Source organism: Mandrillus leucophaeus, unplaced genomic scaffold, assembly GCF_000951045.1.
Source record: "Mandrillus leucophaeus isolate KB7577 unplaced genomic scaffold, Mleu.le_1.0 Scaffold1225, whole genome shotgun sequence".
Classification (NCBI taxonomy): domain Eukaryota; kingdom Metazoa; phylum Chordata; class Mammalia; order Primates; family Cercopithecidae; genus Mandrillus; species Mandrillus leucophaeus.
This window is the reverse complement of record NW_012100599.1, coordinates 302293-318191: the sequence shown is the minus strand read 5'-3', so window position 1 is coordinate 318191 and position 15899 is coordinate 302293. Positions and strand designations below refer to the sequence as shown.

The 15899-nt window shown below is 43.6% G+C and overlaps 1 protein-coding gene across 1 annotated transcript in view; it reads right to left on the bottom strand.

Annotated features, from left to right (window-relative positions):
- Positions 1-463: 463 nt before the first annotated feature.
- Positions 464-15899, bottom strand: part of KIF5C (kinesin family member 5C) — a 109912-nt gene continuing 94476 nt past the window's right edge. Inside the window, exon 25 of the mRNA XM_011971464.1 lies at positions 464-4145. The gene's annotated coding sequence lies outside the window, so the exon portion shown is untranslated. The remainder of the gene's footprint in view (positions 4146-15899) is intronic.

Genomic DNA, 15899 nt, shown 5'->3' with positions numbered 1-15899 from the left:
AACAGGAATATAAACACCCCAAATCCTCAAAAGACGCTGATAATCTTTCAACATACGCAAATAGGGCTCCAATTCATTTGGTGGAGAATTAATGCCCTTCTCAAGCAAGAAGAGATTCAGATATTCAGTGAATACACTGCTCTACTGAGCTTTCAGTCATTCCTACTTTTAAAAAAGCTAGTAAGACTTTTTTTTTTTTACATCAGTTGCTATCTTTTCAGAACTGAAATGACAAACATCAAGTTTTCTTAGTTCTGAAATGAAAAAAAAAGTTTAGAGCGGATATTTAAGCAAAGTAAAAGCAAAAATGGTCAAAGTTGACTTTGCTTATGCTGCGTATTGGGGCACCTGCTCACTTGAAGTGAACTCTTTTGAGGCCAGAAAATAGCTCATCCTCACACAGGCACTGACATCGCCAATGAGCATATCTTCAGGATGACTCAAATAAGCAGAAACAGACCAGTCAAAGTTTAATTGAATTTTATTTTCCACTTCTAGTATTTTTCAAATTATACAACATGCAGTCTGCCAGAGTACCCATACATCTTCATTTTAGAACCTAGAAGATTACCAAAATTTTCCGTGGGCCAAAGGAGGGTGACTTCCAGATCTTTTGTTACATGGACTATAGTACAGCATCATTATTGATATAAACCACCATTCTCCCCTCAAACCCCCCAGACAAGTTTGTCCACAATTTTTTAAATGTGAAAGCTACTGTACAGGTACATAAAGCCCAGAGAACACACATCTGCAGTACACAGGACACACTTTACAAACTAGACATGGATAATTCTACAGAATGCCCTATTCCCCTTATATCTGCACACAATGAACAGTATTTAAAATTGATACACAATTTTTAAATAAGTAAGCAGACTTCATGGAGCGGCGCTTCCTTTGGCAGTTATCCAGCCATTATTCAATGCTTGGTTTAAAAAGTCTAAACTGTTAGTGTTAAATGAAGCAATTTTAGATTATGATGGTTTCTTTAGCTTGCTCAAGATTCTGGGCTAGACAATGAAGTGAAATCTTCCCTCCACCCTCGGCCTTTCCCAATATGTCATATAGCTAGAGTCCAAATGTCTCCTGCCCTGCTTTAAAAAATGCACTTCAAAAGACGGGATTGTTAAGAACTTTTATTTGCTTTCAGTTATTTCTATAGGAACTAGAGCTTCTTTATGTAAACTTTAGGGCTTTAAAAAAGTCACTAGATGCTACATTCTAGGCAAACCTTTTTATTTCTTCATCTATCCCAGTGTATCTATAAATTCTGATTTCTTAATCACATGGTTCTATTTCCTTTAAAAGTCTTAATGTGAAACTGTTATTTTTCTATCTACTACCTGCTGTTTAACAAAAGTGAAGTGTGCAGCATTTGAAGAGATGATATGTTTGCACAGAATTCTCTAGTAATTGACAAAAACACATTTGGCATTATGTATTTTAGTTTCCAACCATAAATCTTGATATCTCAAACAACATTCTCCTAATTTACCAATCCACCATCCTGCCGATAAAGATTATTCGTATAAACCATCTGGCTGTTCTCTTAGAGCATCAAAGAGTAAACTTTGAAGAAGTAGCATGAAATATAAAATTATTCATAGAGGAGAAAAAGACACAATACACGCTTGTGAAAAGCTGCGTATAACCAAAATCATAATCACGAGCTTAGTTGTTCAGAAGTGTGGTTTTTACACTTAAAGTACAGGAAGCAATAGTCTAAAAACCTGAAAATTGCACATATGTGGCTTTTTTAGAAAGTGGCCTACAGAGAACATGGTCCTGATATAATAACTGGCTTACTATACATAACAATATTTAAGGATCCATTTGAATAATCCATTCCAATAATTTTCCTTCCTTTTAGTCACAGTATAGGAAAATTAGATTAGAAGTCCTATAAAGATTGAAGCTAGGTGAACTGACTGGCTGATCAGCAACTAGCAGAATTATCTTTAAGAGACATCAAAGCCAACTTTCTCTGTGAATAAAAGTAAAGCGAATGTTGTCAGTCCCTTGTAGAGATCAAGCAAAATGGAACTACAAGTGAATGTTTCCCTTTGAAACATGAAAGTGCCAAGCAATTCTTTAGAACTAGAAAGGGGGTACCCAGGGAAATATCACTCTGGAGAGAATCTAAAACAATCTATTTTATGATGGATATTAACAAGAGCCAAACACCATTACTGACCTTTGTTCAATTTCCAAACAAAAAGTAATGGAGAGTAGTGGTAATGACAATTCATAATTGGCAATCATCCCAAACACCAATGTTTTAGCTGCCCAAATCAGAAGCAAACATATTAACAAGGTTATGTGGCATATGTTATTACCTGATAAACTTTGCAAAACCTGCCCCACAAGGACCCTTTTATCAGACTGCAAATAATGATGGGAGCAGGTATATTGGGCTGGCACTGATAACAAAATTAAAGAATGAAAAAAATTTAAACAAATGCAAAATTGCCATCTTCATGAAATAAATACTTCAATAGTTTGTCCTCCTCCCTCTCCTTATTCCCCCCCAAAAACAAAACATACATAAACAAAGTGCAACATTCAACAAATAAATTAAGTCAAAGCAGGTTTGCTTTGCTCGGGAAATTTTATACAAGAAATGTTTGGATGTCAATGCACAGTTCTTAGCACTTTACACACACACACACACACACACACACAGTTGAACTACCTTCGACTCACACAGTCATGAGAAAAGCCCGAAGTCTCCCCTAGCATATATTTCATTACAGTGGTGAAAGCTTCAGGGCACAGTGCCAGCTCCTCATCTTGGGCACACAACACGATAGGATAGGAGCTTTCACCGAGATTGGTTTGGTTGTCATTGACTTACCCCCAAATTTGTCAAAACAAATAGCAGCACACAAGGCCAATTTAACTGAATCTTTGTCAGTTTCCCTGAAAACTTTACTACTTGGAAATTGATCTTCTTAATAAGTACAACTGGAAGCAAGGGTTGATTCAGCTTTAGATTCATGTATTTGGATAGAGCAATAACTAGATGTAAAATATCCATCTATATGGATTTTTTCTAATTGTGCCTAAGAAGATGAAACCTATTTGGTGCCAAAGAACTCATATAAACAGTCGGCAATGATGGGTTGAAATAATAACTTATTCATGGCAACTTATTCACATACAAGCACAAAGAACAAAATTGTGTCAAGTATTTTCTCCCCAAGGCTTCCTTTTCCAACTGCTGGAATGATGCTGGATTTCTTCAGCAATCCCCACTCAAGCTGAAAATGGTTAGAGAAAGCAGCCGTTCCCAATGCCAGCTCCAGAACGATCAGGGAGGAAGAAGTGAGGAGAGGGGCAGCCACATTTCCACTTAAAACTTTGCAGCATTTTCAGCACTTCTGAAAGAACGACGTTCAAACCGGCCAGCCGAGACTAGTTGCTGCAGGTTGAAAAGCAAGCAGCTCGGAGGTGAATTTTATGACTTTTTGCATTGACACAGATGTATCTGAATGAACAATTTCTACACTGCTACTGTCAGATTGTTTTTTTGCCCCAAAGAAATTTGCTTTGCATTTTAACAGGTGCCATTACTAAAAGGCATATTTTACAGATCCAAAGATGTGACCAGGATATTCAAAATGTGTCTTCGGGGTAATTTGTTTCGGAAAAGTGTTCAGAATGAAAACTTGGAACCCTAGAGCAGCACTTTTTGTTCCCTAAAAATATAAAATAATGTGTTTATTTTACAGGAAACCAGACAGTTGAGGCAGAGTGTGGTCTCCCGCCTCCACGGTACGTGGTTGTTCCCCTCCAGGGAATGGCACATTAGGGCGTACAGATGGGACAGTGCACTGCCCAGAGGAGGCTCCAGGAACCACCCAGAAACCACCCAACACCCCGGAGGCCGAGTCAGCGGCAGTGGTTCTGAGTAGTGAGTGGATCTTCTGCAACCATCTCCTTCAGATTTCTCAAAAAGAGAAAAGTCCGAGCACACATCTGTACACACAGAAACTCTACACAGCTCAAAAGACCTGAAACTGGTATACTGCAGATGGCTGGAGTAAGCAAGTATAAAAAAAAAAAAATGGAAACTGTAGGGGGGAAAAAAATAAAGGAATTGGTGATTAATGTAGTCCTTGACATGCTATGTGGAGTCATATCTGTTGAAAGAGAACCAAAGAGAAAACATAGGAATTAGAGAACACAGTAGAAATTTACTTCTCAAAAAAGTTTTGTTTAATTCTAGATGTTTAGACCAGAGCTGTCAGATACAAATATAACGTAAGTCACATATTTTCTGTTTGTTTTTGTTTGTGAGACGGAGTTTCACTCTTGTCACCCAGGCTGGAGTGCGGTGGCGCAATATTGGCTCACTGCAACCTCTGCCTCTCGGGTTCAAGTGATTCTTCTGCCTTAACCTCCCAAGTAGCTGGGATTACAGGCGTGCGCCACCGTGCCTGGCCAAGCCACATATTTAATTTTAAATTTTCTAGTGGCTACATTAAAAAGTGAAAAGACATAGGTAAGATTAATTGTAATATATTTTATATAGCCTAATATATTCAAAATAGTATCATTTCAACATGTAATTGGTATTACATATTGAGATCGTTTACATTACAATATTACTACTGAGATTTTTTTTTTCCACACAATAGTGTTTGCAATCTGGTGTATATTTTACACTTTCAGCCCATCTCAATTTGGACATGTGACTTTGAGAGCTCAAAAGACACATGTGGATAGCAGCACATGAACAGCACAACCTCCTATTTCCTGATTTTGCTTTAAGTATTTAGTCCTGACAGTCTCAACGTTCTCTTCCATAAATTAGTATCTGTTGAGGCTATGGATATTCAAAGTAACATAATGTATTTTCTCATTCCTAAGGGGGAATTAAAACATTTCTCATTTGCCTGCACTTAGGATAGCAAGCAGGTACAACAGGGCCCTAACCCAGGCTCTCTGTAGAAAGAGGTTCCCAGTTCCCAAAGGTATGCTTCGTCTCCATCGGATAATAAGATTCTCCAAAAGACCACCCCCTTCCATTTTATTCCACTTCCCACCAGAGGTTCGGCTGGTGCTGGGCACATCTCCAGGATGAACGTCTAGACCAGCCTGAGTGGCCTCTGTCAGCCTGTACCCAACACCAGTAAGTTCAACTTTCAGAAGACACTGAAAGGCTCTGCTTCCTGTCACCAGCTGGAGGCGCTAGCTCTGAGACCCTGCTATGGGTTTTGTGCAGAGCTCATGGTACTCTAGGGGATGGGGACAGGGATGACAAAAGAGGGAGGTAGAGCCTTATCCTTGAGAAAAACATGGAATTACCTGGTACTGGAAATACAACCGCCACTAAGAAAAGCCCAAATTCTCTTTTGATTAAAAAAAAGAAAGGAAGGAAGGAAGGAAGAAAGCAAGCCCTCTGTAACCTGACACATGCTTTCTGTTTTGCCTCTAGAAGGCTTATATCAACATTTGGTACCCAACTGTGGTAATATCTCAGATTCCTGCTACCATGCTCTTTTTTTTTCCTTCACTCTCCTGATTTATATGTTATAATATTGTAAACAACCTCACATATTTTGTATAAACCAACAGGATGTAAGTTACATATAAAAGGAAAAATTCTCTGTCTAGAAAGGGGTTATAAAAGTAGAAAAAAAGCAAAGCGAGAAAAAGGGAGAGAAATACAGAACAGAAACTGAGTAGAAAAAAGAAACCACACACATTCTTTTTAAAAATACCACCCCTTGGTCAAGTGCAGTGGCTCATGCCTATAATCCCAGCACTTTGGTTTGGGAGGCCACAGCACGTGGATCACTTGAAGTCAGGAGTTCAAAACCAGCCCAGCCAACACGGTGAAACCCCAACTCTACTAAAAATACAAAAATTAGTGCGGCACGGTGGCAGGTACATGTAGTCCCAGCTACTTGGGAGGCTGAGGCAGGAGAATCATTTGAACCTCAGAGGCAGAGGTTGCAGTGAGCCGAGATCATGCCACTGCACTCCAGTCTGGGCAACAGAGTGAGACTCAGTCTCAAAAAAATGAAAACAAAAGCAAAAACAAAACCACCTCTTCACTGACAAGAAAAAATATTCCGAGAACTCATTTGGTATAATCTCCCACAACGGCAAAGCTACAAAACTAAGAAGGGCTTAAACAACCCTAGAGGGTGATATTCCTGTCATTTTTAGAAGTCACAGAGAGTAAGATATCTTTGGGAAGAACATGGCCTTTCTGGTGAAATTTTGGGCTTATTGTCAGTATTAGACGTGAAAAACCTAAAAGCACGGTCATGGTTGTTATTTAAAATCCATTTTGAGCTGAAAACCAATAGGAGTGCTGCCTGAATGCCACCACTGAAATTGCCATTTCACTTTCTCCCAGGTCGTTTCTCCACGCACGCCATCGCCCTGGTCAGATGAGATCCCCTTGCTCGGATGAGATGGCCGTCCTGCGTGCCTGGAGGCAGGGAGGTGCTGGCACATACCTTGGATTGTGGGATTATGACCTGACGCAATGTTTGCAGCCAAACTGTGTTGACACAGCAAGCACTAGACACAAATGCAATGGGGCGGCCTCAGTAACTCCAGCAGACCATGAAGTGACATGATTTCCCCCTGGAAGGCCCTTCAGTCAAAACCCCCGATCCCCGCTGGGCAAGATTCAGCAGGTTTTGGCTGATAGTTTGGAAGAAATGCGGGGCCACAAAGGAGGCCCTACCTGCTTAGTTTAGTCACCTCAAGGAGCGTGAGGGAGGAGAACTGAGATTGTGACAGGTTGCTGAAGGGAAAAGCACAGGAACTCTGCCAATAAAGGGTCCTTTCTTTACTAGGATGCAGCGTTCCTCTTCATCCCCAGTTAAGGATCTCTACAGGCCTGTCTGCTGAGAAGTCTTTCCAGCAGGCCCAAGAAACAAGGATTCCAGTAGGATGCTCCCATCCATCCTTCCCACTATCGGGATCTTCATCTCCTTAGATAAATTCATGGGAGAAAAGAGATATAAATTTCAAAGGTAAATGAGATACAGCATTTCTGACTGTTCTAATCCCAGAGAGACTGGGGAGTCTGGAGAATCTTTAAAACCCAGTCCTGTTGACTCTCTTCCAAGTAGCCAGTCACTCACTTAGAGGCAGGGGACCGGACCAACCGACCTGCTCCAGGACTGCCAGACTGGCGCTCTGCCAAACTGGAGATGGTAATTCAAAGGGGCAACGTGCGACCAGATTTAGGAGGAAATAAAATCACCTTTCTTTAGAAGGGGTGGGGAAGGCTAATGAAGGAAGTTAATTACACAAGGGTTTTGCAAGAAGTATTTAGAGACCGTTTTCACCCCCAACTTGGGCTTTTGCAATTGCTTGCAGTGGATTTAAGCTTAATCCAAACAGTACATAATTTCAGTTTTTCTTTTGCCTTTTTATAATTCAATCCCCACATTATAAGAATTACCAATTTTACTCTACTTATTACTGCTGAATAGAAGTGGATTTATCTCATTGGAGCGTTGGTACAATCTGCTGTGGAGGAACAATTTTAGTTGCTCTGAATTTATGACTCTGAGAACCATGAAGCTGAGGAGTATCGAAGTGTTGGAGCCTCCTGTGCGGTAGACGGAATCAGGAATTCTTGCCTCCGGATGCTCCACAATTCCTTCCTTTCGGGTTGAGAATGCTAGTTTCAAAGTCCTCTGCCTCAGCAGCATCCACCTACAGTTATTTCTGTCCTCTCTCTCTGCAGTCCCACCTCATCTGTCCTTTTCAGGTCTGTCCCCATGACCACTTTAACATTAGCTAACATGCACAGGGGTCTAATTTTTGCCAGGTACTCTTCTAAGACTTTTTTCTCTCTTCTTTCACATTCTCTCATTCAATCCCAGACAAGCCTGTGATATGGGCACTATGATCCCGACTTCCCCATTCCACAGTTTTCTTAGCTGTCCAATGGCCAAGAATCTTGTCTGGTGTGACAAGGGGGGATTCGCTTTATACACTTCAACCAAAACAGCACACTGCAACAGACAGAATGCAAAAACAGCTGGGGGGAATCCAGCTGCCATCTATTAGATAGCCAGGTGTCAAAGAGATTTGCAAAATGTAAAACAATGCCATTGGGCTATTTTTTGTTTTGAAAACAGTTATTTTCATTACAAATCACATTTATGGTAACATGTATGGGCTTATTACTATTTTTTAAATGAATCTGACAGTATTCTAAATTTTTTGCTTTAATTTCCAGTATGATACATATCAATATGTATAAATTCATTGATCCTTTTTTGTTGGTTCATTTTTTTGAGAAAGATTGTCATTCTGTCACCCAGACTGGAGTGCAGTGGCACAAACATGGCTCATCACAGCCTCAAATTACTGGGCTCTATCAATCTCCCACCTCAGCCTCCAAAGCAGTTGGGACTACAGGCGTATGCCACCATACCTAGCTAATTTTTACTTTATTTTATTTTATTTTATTTATTTTTTGTAGAGACAGAGTCTCACCAAGGCTGGTTTCAAACTCCTGGCCTCAAGTGATCCTCCTGCCTTGGCCTCCCAAAGTGCTGGAATTGTAGGCATGAGCCACATACCCAGTCCATTGATCCTTTTTAAGAAGAGTAAAGGTCCTAAGGCCAAGAACTTTGAGAACTGTTGCAGGGAAGATCATTGCTCTTAGCCCAGGATCTACCACTCGTAGGTGTGGGATCTTGACAGCTCATCCCGCCTCTTTGGGATGTAGAATGAGGAGACGGGATCAGGTGATGAGGACAACACAGATGAGCACAGAGTGCTCATTCAGTGCCAGGCACTAGGCTAATCTTCATGTATTTGTTTTATTTGTTTATTCTTTTTGAGGCAGGATCTCGCTCTGTCACCCAGGCTAGAGTGTGGTGGCATGATCACAGCTCACTGCAGCTTCGAACTCTCCAGCTGAAATGATCCTCCCAGCTCAGCCTTCCAAGTCACTGGAGCTACAGGCATGCACCACCACACCTGGCTAATGTTTTTATTTTTAGTAGAGACAAGGTCTCGCTAAGTTGCCCAGGCTGGTCTCAAACTCCTGAGCTCAAGCCTCCTCCAGCCTCAGCCTCTCAGAGTGCTGGGAGTACAGAATTGAAAGAATTGAGACACACCACAACACACAAAAAACAGGCATCCCAAACTCTACAAGAAGCAACGCACTCCGGGGTTGCATTGCACTTAGCTCTTTATTTTCAGAAAAAGCTCTTCTTTCATTAAATTATGTGAAGTGGGTTTTGTGGTTTGGACTTTTTATTTGTGGTTTTATTTCAATTTAATTTCTAAATTTGTTTTTGTTTACAATGTGCAAATACTTAAGTATTATAATACAATAATTTAAATCAACTCTAGGGATCTGTGAGAATTGTATTCCTTTTAAAGTACTCTATTTACTACTCAACTTTGAGATAAAATGGTCTAAATATACAAAAACCAAGAAAAAAGACCATTCTGCCTTCAGTCTTTCAGAAAACATCTGAGGGTTCAGCAATGCCCCACTGGCGCCATCTGGTGGAGACATTTGAACAAGTCCCTTGGCTTGCCAAAGCACTGCCTGGAAAGGAAGTGGATCTCCAGGGCCCTCAGAACCAGGGAGCTGGGCAGATGTTTAATCAGGTGTCTGCATTAAGTGTGGGGCTGCAAAGAAGGACTCAGCACTGCCTGAGAGGTCGATTTTACACCGTCTCTGCTCTCAAGAGCGAGACCTTGCTTCCTCCCTCTTTCTCACTAATCATCTGGCTTCTTGCCTGCACGAGAAAACAAGTTCTAACTAAGGTGAGCTGGATCTTGCCTCCCAGTGCACCCCATCTACCACCCACCCGCATCTGTGCTTCCTCCTCTGCCCGGCTCGGCTATACCATCACCATCGCACACAGCTATGCTGTAATATCTCCCATCTCATGACAGAAAAGCAACGCAGCCGCACCTTAACCCTGTCGCTCCATTTCTCTGATCTCCTTCAAATAAAACCCCCAAAGTGGGTTCAGCTGCTGGCTCTCCTTCCTCACCTGCTCTCTCTAGTCCATGCTAAGGTCACCGCCATCTGGCCTTCTTCAACCACCCAGTCTCTGTTGTCATCTTACTCAAGCTCAGAGCTGACCACCTTCCTTCTAGGGTCAAGGTCTTCACTTCACCACTGTGCCCCCACATGCTCCTCAGGCCCCTCGGCTGGTGCCACCTCCTTTCTCTGACCTTCCCATTTGCCAGTGCCTGAGCCTGGTCCAACTCACCCCTCAGCTCTCCTCTCTGCTGGGCCCACCTTTTCTCTAGGTTGCCTCCTTCAGACCCGTAGCCATAAACACAATCTACAGGTCACAAGTCTCCAGCCCTGGCCTCGCCCCAGCCTCTCTGCTATGCTCCAGACCCACGGATCCAGCCACCTGTTCCACACACCCACTTGGGTGGTGGGCTCAGCTGGATGTCTGAGAGGCAGCGCATAAGCAACATGATGGAAACCAAGCTTTCCCACAAAACCTGCTCATCCCCCGATTTCCCCTGGCATGGTTAAAAAGGGACCAATGTCTCCTAATTGCTGGGGCCCACAAAAATCTAGGAACTACCTTGATTGCCTTCCTTCCTCGTCCTCTTGCTCTCAACGCTCATCAGTAAGCCTGACAGCTGAATCAGCTCTAAGCAGGCACTAACTCGAGCCACTTCTCCCCTGCTGCCACCACCCGGGTCTGGTACCGGACCCTCCCCCATGGCCACCTAGGGTACCCCCTAGACAACCCCCAGTGCTTACTGTTGCCCCATTCCTACCCCTTCTCCAGGGTCCAGCCCAGAGTGGCCTGTCTAATCATGAACCAGCTCCCACTGCTCCCATGCCCACAGCCCTGGTGACCCCTCGCACTAGGTCCCAATCTAACTTGCCCCCAGCCTCAACACCTTCATTTACTTGGGCCCAACTCCCTCCCCATCCACTCTAATGAAGATGGGTTCTCCCAGATCAGGAGCTACCGCCTTATCAGCCTTGTACCGCCTTATCAGCCTTGCTAACGTTCCTCGTTCCTCGAATAACCCTCATTCATTCCTACCTTTGAGTGATCATCAAACCACTCTCTCCCAGGTTGCTGTGTGTCTGGCATTCTTCATCACTCAGTCTCAACTTAAATGTCACCCCCTCTTCTAAAACAGTGTTCCTATTCCATTAGCCTGTTTCTGTTTTCTTCTGAGCACTTACCACCACTTGAAGTTACCTTGTTTATTTTCTGTCCATCTTCCCCTAACAAGCATATCACTGCACAAGAATAGAGCCTTCTTGTCTCATTCTGTGAAACCAAGTACAGAGCTAGGCTCTTGATGCCTGAACCCCCTTGGCTGGTGAGCAAAACTGAAGCTGACAGAAGTCAAGCAACCTGCCCGATGTCACATGGTTGCACTCCACTGCCCCATAGGTAGCTCTAGCGTTTGAAAAGGATCATCTCCTCCTGTGGCAGCCCCCTGTGGATCTGAACCAGGTAAGATCAAAGCCAGCATTATCCTGGGTTCTTTTGATTTTTGTACATTGGCATCTTCATTGGCTTTGAAACCTTGAGGATAAACCAAAATACTCATTATGGCTATAATTCTTGAACCCTGAAATGAAGCAGAAGGAAATTCCAAAGATATCCAGCTGTCAGAATATGTGCTCTGACTCCACAGGAGGACTGGGAAGACACGATTGAGATAATTTCTACCCACGGAAGAGACACTTCAGAATGAAAATCCCAAAGGTCAGGAAAGACTGTCTCAAAAAGGCTTTGCTCTCATCTAAGCAATGAATTCCATATTTCCAATTATTTTTCAAAAAATGATTTAGCATTTCTTTACTTTTCATTTGCAATTCCTGAATCTGTTGATTACTACCCCTTTTTAATCTCCACTGACAAATGCCCAGTCATTTCTTAAAAATAGTCATAGCTTGTAGATAAGTAAATTTTATATATATACACACACACACACACACACACACACACATACACACACATAAAAATAAGATAGGCTCTCACTCTGTCACTTAGGCTGGAGTGCAGTGGCATGATCTCAGCTCACTGCAACCTCCACCTCCTGGGTTTGAGCGATTCTCCACTTCAATCTCCCAAATAGCTAGGGTTACAGGTGTGCATGTACACGCCAAGCTAGGCCAGACTGGTCTTGAATTCCTGACCTCAAGTGATCTGCCCACCTCAGCTTCCCAAAGTGTTGGGATTACAGGCATGATCCACCATGCCCAGCCAATATTATCTTTAAAAGCCCTTATATCAGCTCATAGCAACAATTAGGATACTCAGTTAGAAATAAGCCTTCCCTACCCAGTGGCTAGGATTTACTGCTATAGAGGAACTAAAAACCATTTAGTAACTATATGAATTAAAGGACACTATAAACCAACATGTATCAACTACCATGTTCTGCAGTGCTCATCTTTACTAGCAACTAACATTTTTACTGAGCAATTGTTATGTGCTTAGAAGCATGACCTCATTTAAGCCTTCTGTCAATGCCAATGACCAAAATAAAAGATTTTCCCCATTTCATAGACGAGGAAACAGATTCTGAGGTTAAGTAACTTGAAGGAAGTAGAAGACCTGACACCGGAACCCAGGTCCCTTGTCCAATGCCAGTCCCCTCAGCCACACTGCCATCCTGAGAGCTGTAAGAGGGGGCCTGTTTATTTTGTGACCTGATGAAAGAAGCACCTAGTTACAGAAGCTATGTGGAGAAGGTGTGTTAAGGAGGCTCTGAATTCAGATAAAACCATCAAAACCACTTTTAAAACTTTGAGTAAAGAAACAAATTGCCAGCTGGGTGCAGTGGCTCACGCCTGGAATCCCAGCACTTTGGGAAGCTGAGGTGGGGGGAGTCACTTGAGGTCAGGAGTTCAAGACCAGCCTGGCCAACATGGTGAAACCCTGTCCCTACTAAAAATACAAAAACTAGCCAGGCGTGGTAGCACATGCCTGTAATCCCAGCTACTCGGGAGGCTAAGGCAGAAGAAGCATTTGAACCCAGGAGGCAGAAGTTGCAATGAGCCGAGATCATGCCATTGCACTCCAGCCTGGGCGACAAGAGCAAAACTCCATCTCAAAAAGATGATGATGGGTTGATGGGTGCAGCAAACCATCATGGCACGTGTATACCTATGTGACAAACCTGGACATTCAGCACATGTATCCCAGAACTTAAGTAAAATTAAAAAAAAAAAAAATGCCATAATGGGTGAGGGTGGTTCTGTCACTCCAACGGTCTTGAAAGTCTCCCCAGACCTACTGATTTTCACTCTCCTGTATGAGAAGAGGCTACACTGGTGATGAATGGCCAGCATTTGGTTGTTTGGAGCCTACATAAAATATGGGACTGGCAGACCTTTGTTGGAACCCATGAAGAAGGTGACTGTCTCACTGCATAATCTCTGGACCCCAGAATCCCTGGACTAGTATATTTAGTAAGGTCTTGCTGGGAAACACACATACACATGTCTCTGTGCTTTCATCAAATGAGGTGATGCCTGTAGTGCATCTAGGCCAGTGCTGCGGCATATTAGGTGATCCATAATGCACAGTGTGTCAGCTGCCCACCCCAACATCCATTCTCCCTGTCCTTGCTCAAAGAGCATTACCTTTCTTTGAGGCAGTGATGGGCCCAGCTAAAAGACTACCTTTTCCAGCTAGATGTGGCCACATGGCCCAGTGCTGCCCAGGGAAAGAGAGGCATCAGCATTGCATGGGGCTTCAGGAAGGCTACTTAAAGGAGATTCATTTAGGATGGCTGTTTTTGCCTCTTCTCTGCTTCCTCTCTGGTTGCTAAACTTGGAATGTAGGCATGATGGCTGAAACTGAAGTCATTTGGTGACCTTGAGCTGGCCTTGAGTTCAGGAGGCAGGCACTTGCTTAACCTAGTTAAGAGGCTAGGTTTCTGTTATCACTGTGGAGATTCTTTACATACATACCACCTTCCAATTTCCTTTACATAAGACAGAAGTAAACTGCCATCCTGTATAAACCATGGAGAGTTTTCAAACTTCGATGAATATCAGAATCACCTGGAGTACTTGGTTAAAAAGACAAACAAAACCCAGGCCCTCCCTCCCCTAAGGAGCCTGGGCCTCTGGGTGCTCAAGGATGCTCACATCCACCAAAGTTCCCGGACCACTGCTTCAGGCTTTTCTGTTCCAAGCTGCCCAGCTGGATCTCAGAGTTCCCTTCAGGTATCAGCCTCGATACTGACAACATGTAGTCAAAAGCAACTTTCTAACTTCCAGTTTCATTCCATTTCTGATAGGAAGCAGAGATTAGATAGGAATGGGGTGGCCCACTGCCAAGACCATTTCCCATTTTCCTGTCTAGAAGACGGCAGATGATGGCAGGCACACTGCCCGCCCGTGGGCTGCCTCCGCCTTCCCTCCTGTTCCCACTACTCTGACCAGCCCCTGGCCTGCTCCTTGGCACTGCCTGGGGCAGCACAGGTGAAAGTTGTGTGGGGACAGCCACCAAAGCATTTCCCTTGGAAGTTTTAGCCTAAGCCTGGGCCATGACAGGACCCTGAGCGATGGCTCCAGCCCCTCCTGCTCGCCTTCTTGCCTTGATGCAGAAAGGACTGGATGAGGTGGGGTCCAGGCTTCACACCTTACATGCTTGCCTGCCTTGGGAGCCAGCTACCCTAGCAAGGGCTTAGAGTCCAAGGACAATGTTCAGAGCCACCTCTTCCCATCTGCATGTTCAAAGTCAGAGTTTTTCTAAATGAAGTTTTCTGGTCACCTAGCAGTCTTTCTGCCCGCCCAACTAGTAACCTCTTTTCTCCATTTCCATCACAGAGGATGACAGTTTTCGCTCTCTGCTTCTTCGCTTCTGTAAAGTATATCACTCGTTCCTTTTCTTTTTGCTAGGAGAGAAATGTTGGGCATGTGGGTTGTGGGCAGAGAAGCTTGCAGACCACCATCTCAAAGAAAAAAGTGCCCTGGACCCACCTAGGTATCTTCTTAAAATCCCCATTTGTTGAGTTCAGATACTAAACATAAAAACATCACTTCTATTATCTGGCTCTTTCTTTATATTCTGTTTCTGAGACTTAAAGCAACCCCCAACTTCTGTCTGCTCTGGGTAAAAGCAGTTGACAAACAGGTAATGCCCTATGGGATGCCAACTACAGAGGTGAGTCCCACAGGCCAAAAAAACAAAGCTCAGCTGAATCACTCACCACACCTACCCCTGGAGGGGATTAGGCCCGGCCTGGCTCCAGGTCCCAGGGGCCTCAGGCAGCCTCAGCTAGAAGACCCCAGGGCTCTAGACTGAGTGAGGGTAGGTCGGGTCTCTGTTTACCTGGAACCCCCAGGGCGTGTGCTAGAATAGGACCGAACTCCTCTCTACTGAAGGTCCACTGCCAGGCAGGGGTTTTAGAAAGGCAAGAAGCCTCTGCCTCCAGATAGAGAAACCACCCTTGACATGGGACTCACTTTGTATTTATTTCTGGTAGTGAGTGGAGTTTGAAGAGCTGCCTCCTCCCCCTCGAATGGCATGGACGGCCGTTGGAGATGAGGCCGGGTAGTGTCCGGGGCGGATGGGCTTGGCTGTATCCAACCAACAGAAAGAAGAGAGAACAGACATTTAGAAAAGGCTTAACAACAATCCTGATACCTACAGGTCACCTGTGACAACTAAAAGTCACAATTCTTATCAACAGTACTATTCTTATCAACCACCAGATCTCTCTGAAAATGGGAAAACGATCAGTATAGTTAGCAAATCCAAGGCATCCAAATATTTAGGGGACAGAGAGAACTTAAATATCAATTAGCTCATTTCTAATTTGGGCCAAGAAAAGTTAGAAAAAAAGATTTTCAGTTTTATCTGAAATGGATCATAGGTTCCCCATGACTTTCAAGGGCATCTGTGTAGCCCCTGAAATTGGATGCAGAATTCTGCCTG